The sequence below is a fragment of the Anser cygnoides genome, chromosome 1 (genome assembly GCF_040182565.1).
Source record: "Anser cygnoides isolate HZ-2024a breed goose chromosome 1, Taihu_goose_T2T_genome, whole genome shotgun sequence".
Lineage (NCBI taxonomy): Eukaryota > Metazoa > Chordata > Aves > Anseriformes > Anatidae > Anser > Anser cygnoides.
In genome coordinates this window covers 136,865,055-136,876,871 of record NC_089873.1, presented here as the reverse complement: position 1 = coordinate 136,876,871, position 11,817 = coordinate 136,865,055, and the positions used below count along the sequence as shown (strand labels likewise).

General features: G+C 36.8%; 1 long non-coding RNA gene across 1 annotated transcript in view; it reads left to right on the top strand.

The window, feature by feature from the left end:
- Positions 1 to 267: 267 nt before the first annotated feature.
- LOC136786910 (uncharacterized) overlaps positions 268 to 11,817 on the top strand; it is a 147,677-nt gene continuing 136,127 nt past the window's right edge. The window contains exon 1 of the long non-coding RNA XR_010826511.1: positions 268 to 1,092. This is a non-coding gene — a long non-coding RNA (uncharacterized lncRNA). The remainder of the gene's footprint in view (positions 1,093 to 11,817) is intronic.

The window sequence follows — 11,817 nt, the reverse complement described above, 5'->3', positions numbered from 1 at the left end:
CCATTTAAACAAGACAATTTCAACATATATTCCAGCATGACATTCTTGCAGTGTTGGCTAGTTTTTATATACATATTTTTTAAAATTCATGTAAAATATCATAACACTCATAGTAAAACTCATGAGGTTCTGAACTAGAAATTCAATAGCAGGAGACAAATATCTAGCAGCTGTTTTAATCAAATAGCTATGTTAATTAAATATTTCCTGATAAGGATTTTTTTTTTGGAGGAGGAGAGAAAATTTATCACATACTCAAAAACACCTCTTAGTTATTGGGATAAAAGTTGGTTTTAAACACCTATTTTAGATCTATTCAATGTATACGCTTGGGTTCCCATGATAGTCAGTGGAATATATTTGTGTTCTGCTATTATAATAACATGATGCACAATTGTTATTTATCTATCTATCTATTTATTTGTTTATTTATTTATTTATTTATTGGGGGGGGGGGCGGAGAAGGGAAGAGAGAGAGAAACAGTATCCACAAGACAAGGAGAATTTATTTCTGTATGCTTTTGAAGGCTTTCTTCCCCACATGATGCAAATATTAGAGGAGCATTTTGTAAATAGAGACAAGAGACTAAAATGCAAAACAAGCTTTATTCTTGTAAAAATGTGTTAAAAATTATTTCCTATTTTTGTGTAAGAGAAAGGAATGATATCAAGAAGCTACATATATAATTTAGATTGTGCAGGTGTGTTTCCCCTCTATTTATAAAACATATATTTCATATGATGTTGTCCTGGTTCCAGTTAGGACAGAGTTAATTTTTCCTCATAGTAGCTGGTAGGGTGCTATGTTTTGGATTAGGATGAGAAGAGCGCTGATAACATGCTGATGTTTTAATTGTTGCAGAGCAGTGCTTACACCAGGCCAAGGACTTTTCGGCTTCTCGCTCTGTCCTGCCAGCGAGCAGGCTGGGGGTGCAGCAGGAGCTGGGAGGGGACAGACCCAGGACAGCTGACCCAAACTGGCCAAAGGGGTATTCCACACCATCTGACGTCATGCTAAACAATATATAGGGGTGGCTGGCCGGGGTGGGGGGCCGGCTGCTCGGGGATAGGCTGGGCATCGGTCAGCGGGTGGTGAGCAATTGCGTTGTGCATCACTTGTTTCATACACATTATTATTAGTAATACTATTATCATTATCACTATTATTATTATTATTGTTATTATTATATTCCTGTCTTAATAAACTGTCTTTATCTCAACTCACCGGCTTCACTTTCCCGTTTCTCTCCCCCATCCCAGAGAAGGAGGTGGGAGGGTGAGCGAACGGCTGTGTGGTGTTTAGCTGCCGGCCGGGTTAAACCACAACAGACGTGAAATATTTTAACTGGCTATAACAGAGGATTAAGATATTAGTGGTGTTTTTGATGTCTTGCTTTCTTCTTTGCAGCAGCTATAGTTCCAGCATAGTAAAACTTCATTTTGTGGTAATGAGTGGAAAATGTTCTGTGGATCACAGTATGAGGCTTTCTGGACTAAAGATCCTTTTTACAGTGTCTGTGACCACAGGGAGCTAGGGTTGACTCAGATAGCTCTACCAATCAAATTTACGATGAGCTTCCAATTACTGTCCTCATTTTTTTAATCTATGTCACCTGATACTTAACAAGAAAATATTCATTTCAAATACTTGAAAAGAGATGAAACAAGTACTGTTATATATTAAATTTCTTGTGATATGCCATTGAAACATATTTGTGGTAAAGCACGTTGAGATTCAGGTGCTAAAACCACAAAGTCTGATGTCCTATTTAAATTCATATCAGTTAATGTTCCTTTGTCCATGTGAGAATACTAGCAAAGTTAATCTATTGAATGTTTGTCATGCTTCACTGACTATCTGGATCATTTACATTTACATAACATAATTCTGAGGGTGACTGAAACTTCTAAGCACTTGCAAGGCAGAGAACAATGAGATTTTAAAATTGTTCACGCAAAATGTAAGCAGACTTGACAGGTAGAGCAAAATGAATACGATCAGCATTGTGCTGGTTTGTGTCCTCCCCCTTTTATTAGACTGTTTTTAAAATTAAAATAATACAATGAGAGAAGGGGAAAGAAAGAAAAAAAAAACGAAAAAAAAAAACACTCTTTTGGTTGTTCTTCCAGAACTCTAGTAGATTGTGCTTAGGGTTTGCTTTTTGTTTTTGGTTTTGGTTTTTTTAATTTTCTAAGAGAAACAGTTCTAAAATTCACAGTACAAAACCAATTTATCACGAAATTGCATGTCAGATTGATTTTTATAATGGCTTGGTTTCCTGCTATTCATGCAAAATGGAGATTTTACAACTAAAGTTCAAAATTTTCATAAAAAGTCGCTAAAAGATGGATTTATCTTTATGCACAACATACTGATATGCAGTTTTCTATAATCTATCCCATAAAATGATAATTGACCATTCATCCATACATAAGATTATCTCTATCCAAGGTTTTTCATTTACACTTATCAGAAATTGAGCAATGGAAAAAAGAAAAAAAAAAAAAAAAAAGCTTCACTAGTTTTTGATTGTGGCCTTCTGTCTATGAACATAATTAATAAAAGTTATTCTCTCTGAGAAAAGATCTGTTGGGGGGAGAGTAATTTAATATTTTCATATTTGCTTTTGTTCTGAATAGGATTTGATATATAATCTAGGCAAGTAGGACATTGCCCAGGAAGATTCAGATTTTAGCCTTAACGCAAAGAAAATTTAACCAGTCTTGTCACAGAGCAAATTGCCCTCAGAAAAAAAGAAACTGAAGAGCAGCTATCTCAGAGCTTTTCCTAAGACAATGACTAGAAACTTTTCATAAAAGTCACTGTGTGGCTGTACATTCAAAATTAAACACAGATGGTACTTGAGTTTCTGTTTAAAATAATCTGCTCACTGAATATAAAAGGAAATTATGATCACTTTTTTCCACTGCATTTTTAGTAGATTTAGGTGTTCTCAAAGAGAACATATCTTAGTACACTTTTTCAGAAGTATATATATATGCAGAATTATTTAGAGGAAACTGACAGAGCCTGTTTGCCTTATTTTTTCAAAATACTACTACTCTTTCTATAAAAGCTTATATGGCAGCTGTGGCACATAACGTACGATTACCACTTACTACAATCTATATATCAGGATTCAGCACCAATTGGGTGCAGAACAACTGGAATTCGAATTGTAAGACTGTCAGAGAGATACTCTTAGTTTTTAAAGGATAGAATTAGTATTTTATAGAGTGTTAATAGTATTTCATAGTGTGTTATACTGCACTGTATAATACTGTGTTGATATGTTGAGGAAAGACAGTATTCTCTGAAAGCAGATACAGTACTACAAATAATAAGTTCAAGTACAATTTTAATTCTATTAATTTGTAGTTCTATTAATTCTATTAATTATTTGTGCTATTAAATGGTAATTTGGTATCTTTTGAATATTCAAATAATACATACGAATACTATATATATATATTTTTAAAAAGGTAGATTATACATGTTACATTCCTCTCCATCCAAAGATTTCAAAGCCCTTTTTTATTAACATACTTTTAAAAGAGAGTACGTTCAAAGATTTGTACAAATAATCTCTTTAAGGGAAAACTATTTGTGAATAATTAAAATAATTCCAGAGCATACAAAAGAAACTTTAATAACATACAAAATTGTATTCTATGTGTTCCTAAATTAAACCAAAGTGTCAGTCTCAGTAAAGTGAGTGCATGTATAAAATCCTTGACCTATCTTTTAGCAACAGGGTATCATCCATTTCTTTCTGTTTGGAACTGACATCAACATATTCTTTCCTTGCATCAATTCCTGAAAAGCCTGCTAAGTCCAGCAGTTTTCCAGTTTTTGGTTTAGCTGTTTCCCAGACTGTTTTGTAGCAGAGTGCTGCGTGGCGGCTGTGTCCTGATTCTCTGTTTGTAAGGCTGCTCTGCTGTTCCCCATGATCTTTAGCTACCTCCCATGGTGGATGTAGTGCTTTTTGGCTGGTGGAGCTCTTAACAGAAAGTCCTGGTCATTGGAAGCATGTATGCATGTGTATGAGAGAGAGAAACTTTGCAAGCTAGATTCTTAAGAGAGCAACATCATAGAAAATAAGAGCAGCATCATTATACAGGGAGCATGTTAGTTACTTGCTAAATAATGGAAAACAGAAAGAATGTAAAGGTACTTGAAAACTGTCTCCTTTTCATCTGTTTTCACCCTAAGCCTAACTGCCATGTGCTTCCTTTTGTCCAGTGACTTCCCCATTAAGGACTATTTACTAAGAATTCTTTCAGACTGTGTTTCAGCTCTTCCCTGGAACTGCTCATGAGATATACAATTAACAAACTATATCTCCACACTGATTTAACTGATTTAAATTTAAAATCATAAATATTGACAGATTCAGGTCCCTGAGTAAGCTGAAATCTGCTCTCCTAAAATCCAGGGTCTGCTACTGTCCTTCCTCACTGTCCTAAGGATGACCACCATTTGAAGTTTACTACCACCAAGGCTGCTGATGATTACCATATCCCCAAATATTTCTTCCTTGTCAATAAAAAGCAGATCCAGCTGTGTGTCATCCTTGGTACCTAGTTGGCCCATCTGATAACTGTTTCAGTAACTTATTCCTTACACCCTCCAGAAATTTTTATGATTCCTTGTGTCCTGCTGTGCTGCTCTTCTAGCATGAAAGTTGCCATCTACGACCCAGACACTACTTTCAGTTGCTTGTCCTCTTTCTCACCCTGATCTGTAACAGATGCACACCATGATGCTCCCTTTAAAGCCTTTTCCCTTGACCCTAACTAACAGGCTCTCCACTGGTCTATTATCCATCCCATCAAAGAGATCCCTGCACTTGAGCTGCTCTTTCACACACACAGCAAGCCCTGTGCCCACCTTATCTTCTCTGCTGGTCTCTCCTGATCAGCTTGTGCATTTTCATCTCACACAGCTCATCATATTTCATTTGTTTTCTGTAATGTTGTATTTTGTAACTGCATGAGAGCTCCAGTTTCTCCTGCTTGTTTCCCAGGCTGTGACTATTTCTGTGCATGCACTTGAGGAGGGCCTTCTTTCACCTTGTGTTGTGGTTTAACCCTGCCAGCAGCTAAACACCACACAGCCGTTCGCTCACCCTCCCCCCTCCCTCTCTGGGATGGGGGAGAGAAACGGGAAAGTGAAGCCTGTGAGTTGAGATAAAGACAGTTTTTTAAGATAGGAAAATAATAATAACAACAATAATAATAGTGATAATGATAATAGTATTACTAATAATAATGTGTAAGAAACAAGTGATGCACAATGCAATTGCTCACCAGCCGCTGACCGATGCCCAGCCTATCCCCGAGCAGCCGGCCCCCCACCCCGGCCAGCCACCCCTATATATTGTTTAGCATGACGTCAGATGGTATGGAATACCCCTTTGGCCAGTTTGGGTCAGCTGTCCTGGGTCTGTCCCCTCCCAGCTCCTGCTGCACCCCCAGCCTGCTCGCTGGCAGGACAGAGCGAGAAGCTGAAAAGTCCTTGGCCTGGTGTAAGCACTTCTCTGCAACAATTAAAACATCAGCATGTTATCAGTGCTTTTCTCATCCTAATCCAAAACACAGCACCCTACCAGCTACTAGGAGGAAAGTTAACTCTGTCCTAACTGAAACCAGGACACCTTGATTTATCTTTCCTGAGATGTCTCTTACTGTCATCCTTTGCTTTCCATACCTGTCCACTACTTTCTCACTTGACTGTGGCTTGTCCTCTCCCTCTCCCGTCTCATTCCTGGGTTAATACCCTCTTCACCAGGCTGGCCAGCCCTTCACCATTATCATGGATCATGTATCTCCCTGGGAGATCCTTATAGAAGGTCCTGCTGTCAAAAAGCTAAATCCCTGACAACACCAGCTATGCAAATAGGTGCTGACCACTCCACACATTCTCAAGCCTTTCACAGATAGGCGCAAGGAAACACCAGCCTGGCACCCACCATGGTTTTGCCTCTCACCTACTTGATATGCTCAAGACCTTCTGTTATTGAATCATTATTGCCTTCATGAAAAAGTATTAGAAGCAATAGTCTGAAATATGGATAAAAAACATCCCTGATCTGAGTACCCAGAAAGCATCAAACCTCCTGAAAGCAGGACAAGTCAGTAAATGAGGGCCTCTGAGCCCCACAGTGGGCAGTTACACACTGCTACCATTCTCTTCTTCTTCCTGTTACTGCCATGGGGCTCAAGCACAGCCAGGTCATGTGCCTCCGCAGACACTGTTCTTTGTCTTTGTTCTTTCTGTTCTTTGTCTGCCAGAAGGGCACTACGATTATTCTGTAGTTGCAGGTCTGTAGGTAGAGAAGGACCTGTCCTGTTGGTGCCAGAAATTCTGAGCTCTCAGCCTTTGCCACCATAGGAATCTGTGGTCCATCATTTGCCACTCTGCGAGCAGTCTTTACCTGCCCCTCCTGTGTAGTTGAAGGTTCCAGCTCTCCTCTTTTCAGGGCCTTGAAGAAGCTCAATTTCATTTTCATCTCCCTTGATGCTACGTCTTTTGCTCTCCTCTTCCCATATCTCCTGGCCCTGTTAACAGACCCAGCTCTTGCTGGCACACACTTCCCAATATCAGTGTTATTACTAAAAATGTATCTATTCATATTTTGTAACTAGTAAGCAAAGCAAAGCTGATTGAAACTTTTTCATATCTTTTGTGGTATAATACTGATTCCATATTTTTAAAGTGTTTCATGGGATTGCAGTCATTACATCTACATTTTCGAAGTTAACATGTCAAAATAGTTTGTTCCAATGCTGCTTAAATATTCTATAGGGGAAAAATAGACAAATTTGAAGTATTTGGCAGTAACTCTTAAATTCTTAAATCTTTCTTTAATCCTGATTTGTATCTAATCAACATTTCAAATTTCTGAAAACTCACACAGAAAGATTCTATATCTCTGGCAGTTTTATCTTTTTTAATAATAGCAGATTTATAAATAAATAAATAAAGTGTACATAAATGTATTGTTGAATGTTTCTTTGTATTTCTAAATAAGTTGCAAGACATTCTGAGTAAGAAGTCTGTTTACACACAATTGAGCACATAAGAGCACTGTAATCTAAATAAAAGAAATTGATTTGTAGTGCTGCATGAGCCCAATGATTTGTATTCTGAGGAAAGAAAATAGCCTCACTGACTATAGTCAACAAGAAATGAGGTCCCTTCACTGAAGTTATGTATACTTCAATGGCCTGTAATCTCCTCAGCAAGAAGATGCCATCACCTAAACTCAAAAAAAAAAAAAAAAAAAAGTATTTCATGTCATAAAGTCATAGCAATATAAGTGGTAAATTTGTTGTGTACAAGTGAATTATTTACGGTTCTTAAATTTTGTTAGTTCTGTCCAGTGATGAGGTTTTCTGGAAGTCTGCAATGTAGGCATTAATATTTAGCAAACACATTGGACAAATTTAGGAGCAGTGTAAGGTGGCTAATATCTACAAAGACTAATGTAGCCAGAAAAGTAAATAAAGTCAACTATACAATGTCTAACATTTAGATGACCAAGCAGTCATATGTTATGTTGTGTTAGAATTGTGTTAGTGGTGGTATGTATTTGGTGGTATGTACTGCCAAGGTGTCTAAGTCTGTCCTTCACAGAAATTGGAGGTGCTGTTCCTTCTTTTACACTTTTTCATTGAATCATATGAAACAGAATGGTTTGCGTTGGAAGGGACCTTAAAGATCACCTAGTTCCAACCCCCCTGCCATTGGCAGGGACACCTCCCACTACACCAGGTTGCCAAAAACCCCGTTCAACCTGGCCTTAAACACGTCCAGGGATTGGGCATCCACAGCTTCTCTGGGCAACCTGTTCCAGTGCCTTACTACCATCTGAGCAAAAAAAAATTCTTCTTTATGCCTAATCTAAATCTATCCTTTTTCACTTTAAAGACCTAAAGATGTGATATCCCTTGCCCTATCACTACATATTTACAACTAATAAAAAGTCCCTCTGCAGTGTTCTTGTAGGCCCCCTTTAGGTACTGGAAGGCTGTTATAAGGTCTCCCCAGAGCCTTCTCTTCTCCAGGCTGAAAAATTCCAACTCTCTCAAGCTGTTTTCATAGGAGAGGTGCTTCTGTCCCCTTGTGTTTAGTCAATAGCCCAGCTGTTGATTATCAAAAAAGACTCATGTCTTTTGCTTTGAGTATTAGTCTCATGTGGTAAAATGGTTTCTTTTTGCCTTAATATTTTGTTGCTCTTTGAAACAATGCTTAAACTCTGAAATATTCCTTGTGAATCCACCACATAGCCATCTTAATAATCTCCCTTTTAACACTTCTTTCTTTTAAATTATCTATAAAAAAATCTAAACTCCCTATTAGATCTTACTAACTTACTCTTAACAAATAAGCAAGAAATACTTTTAAGACATACCCTAGCTGTTCTTATTAGGCTTAACATTGGGGAGTAGGGAAGGAAAAAAAAGGCATCACAGCACCAGAAAATCGTGTGGTCAATCTGCCAAAAATATATATAATTTCTATGGCAACAAAATGAGATGGAAACTATGTTTGTTACCACGACTTGGGGTATATCAGCTAAACCCACAGTATTTGCTATTTATTAGGGTGTTTTTTTTTTTTTGTGTGTGTGTAGCTCAGGATAATCAACAATTATCCACTGAGATTTAAATACAGGTTAATCACAAGCTTTTTTGTTATATTGGATATTTTTGAAAGTCCTGTTATTTGGCAAAATTTTATGTGGAATATATGACGCGTCACTTGCATGAAATAGTTAAATGAATGGTTTACATGTAAAAATTTCCAATTTCTTCCTTATGTTGAGCAGAACATAGAGATTGTCAAACAACTCTCCACTTCCAAAATTCAAAGTAAGAAACAAAGGCCATTTCCTTAATAACCGGATAAGAAGAGGTGTCACAGTCCCAAGAAGGAATGTATTTTTTTTTTAATTTTTCTTCTTTTGTTCTTGTTCTTGTTCTTGTTCTTGTTCTTCTTCTTCTTCTTCATCTTCTTCTTTTTCTTTCTTTCTTTTTCTTTTCATTTTTCTTTTCCTTTCTTTTCCTTTCTTTTCCTTTCCTTTCCTTTCCTTTCCTTTCCTTTCCTTTCCTTTCCTTTCCTTTCCTTTCCTTTCCTTTCCTTTCCTTTCCTTTCCTTTCCTTTCCTTTCCTTTCCTTTCCTTTCCTTTTTCCTTTCCTTTCCTTTCCTTTCCTTTCCTTTCCTTTCCTTTCCTTTCCTTTCCTTTCCTTTCCTTTCCTTTCCTTTCCTTTCCTTTCCTTTCCTTTCCTTTCCTTTCCTTTCCTTTCCTTTCCTTTCCTTTCCTTTCCTTTCCTTTTCCTTTCCTTTCCTTTCCTTTCCTTTCCTTTCCTTTCCTTTTCTTTTCTTTTTTTTCTTTTCTTTTTCAACTGTACATGGAAGAACTGTAAGCGTATTGCAGCTAGGGATGCGGAAATGCTAGAATGGACTGAATAAAGCCAACACAGGTCCATTTAGCAGATCAGGATCATCTTGTCAGTAGATAAGAAAGAGACAAGATGGAGAAAGTATATAAAAATATACAGTTTTACACCATCCTTAAAATTTTGTCCAGTGTATTTTTATGTTATAAATTAATATTTCAATCTTAGCCAAGTTAATAAGGCATTATTACCTGTAGGCAATATAATTTATGCAGTGATATCTGTAATATGCTTCTAATATGTTAGTACCATTGTTAATATAAAACTATTGGAATAGAAAACTAGTATTTACCTCTACTTATTAATCAACTCCTTTTACTTAACCTATGTGCACCGTCCACCAGAGTTAAGCGGGACCATTCACAAGAAGAAAACAGTATATATATATCTCTCTATATATGTAGATATATATATATAAAAGATCTCTGAACATTGCTTCAGTGCTATAGCATCTTATTGCTAGGTAAACATATCTCATTTAGCAGACCCAAAATATGGGTCAAAATAGACTTCAAGTATCATAAAACATGCCAAAACTAGTTCTATTGAATGGAATTGAGATATTCTATTTGAAATCCTCTATTGAGTGGAAAGACTAGCACATCGAAATCTCAGGTTAAATAAAAATAAATAAATAAGTAATTTTTGTTGTAATGGCAAAGCATATTGTTGATCAGACTAAATCACAAAATTTATTAGGAAGAATATGCAAGCACATATCTCATATTTGTAAGGCCAATGTAATAATTAAAAAGGATAAATTGTCAGTGTATAAAACAGAGTTTGCATTGGAAAATACTTTCCCTCTTTTCTTATTTTTTTTCTTAACTATTTGAATGTCATATTTAAGTGGTTTAGTTGAGAGACTCTACTCCATCACTTATTTGGTGTGTTAGCCGCAAATAATTTACCTAAATATGGATCTGAGATGAAAGTAACCTGCTTGTGATATGGAATCCACACCATGTTGTATGCTGCAAGCACCAACCTCCAGGTTCTCACTCACAAGAGTAATTTCTTTCTATTTTTTTCCCACTTTAAATGTGAATTACAAGCTATCAATTTTCCACAGGCTTTGAGCAAACTGCCTCTAAAATATTCTTTTAATAACTTCTTGAGGTAGAACAGCATAGCCTTTCAGTCAATGATATCTCTAATTGTGTTGAATTTACCTGACATTTTCCTAGGATTTTAGGAAGCGATAAGGAAACTGAATTTGACAATAAAGTGAAGTTTTTGACATTCTATTGGTCTCTAGAGAAGTTGGAATTGAGCCATTAAAGAACTACTACTTCCCAGGGTGCAGCAATTACTTTTCTCAGTACTTTTTCTTTGCTGAATAAGAGATGCAGATGTTGTTCTCTTACAAGGATTCTATCAAACAAATTGTTCTTTTTTACTGTAGTGAAGAATTATAATATAGACCAGACAATGGGAAGGTGACTAATATCTGAGTTGCTGAAGCAAATGAATAGAATTAATCTTAAAATTATTCTCCGAAGGTAACAATCACGTTATATTCAAGCAAGCATCTGTTACACAGTACATAGTTTCCAGAAAAAATATGTAATTTCTATTGTGTTCCAAATGGTTTGTTCAGTCTACTTGTTCAGTTCTAGGTTACGGTACTAATACACAAAAACAAACTCCTGTCAATAATTGGCTTCTGATTCATTCCGTGGCATAAAAACACTTGCAGATTTAAGACAGATCTTAGTGTAAGGAGTGTTCACTTTTATCCAAATTCTTTAAATTTGGACTTGGGGACATTGGCTCCACTGGGACTATCTGTGTGACAGAGTTATTTAGATATGTGTAATAAATTTAGTTCTTTAAGGATTCCCTTTAAGGATTTTTGACTCAGTTGCAACTATTTTGTACTTCAGTAAACAGGTCTTCCGTTAGGAAATTCTGTCATGCAATGTCTTACTATTGCCTTCAAGAATACTACAGGCTCACTGAATAAGTCAGTACAGGCAAGAAGCAGCAACAACCACAGACTTGTGTCTAAAATGCAAAGAGACTATTTATTCTCATTATCTCGCCAACCGGGGGATCCCCAAAGCAAGAGACGCACCTGAGTGGAGTCACACAAGCAGGGATAAACATAAACAGGGTCCATGATAGGAGATCACCAGCCTGCTGGTTTCACCTGTTTTTATCAAGAGTTCATGCAGGCACAGTTTTTACCACCATGCTGTGATCCTCACTGTGCTTCTTTAATCTTTTCTGTACCCAGACCAAGAGCTCAAGTGCATCTGATAAGGTGCCTCCAAGTCCACCAAACACCTATCTTATCTATGCACAATGTGCTATTTGCCAAACACACAAAGCACAAACAGCAGGAGGCAT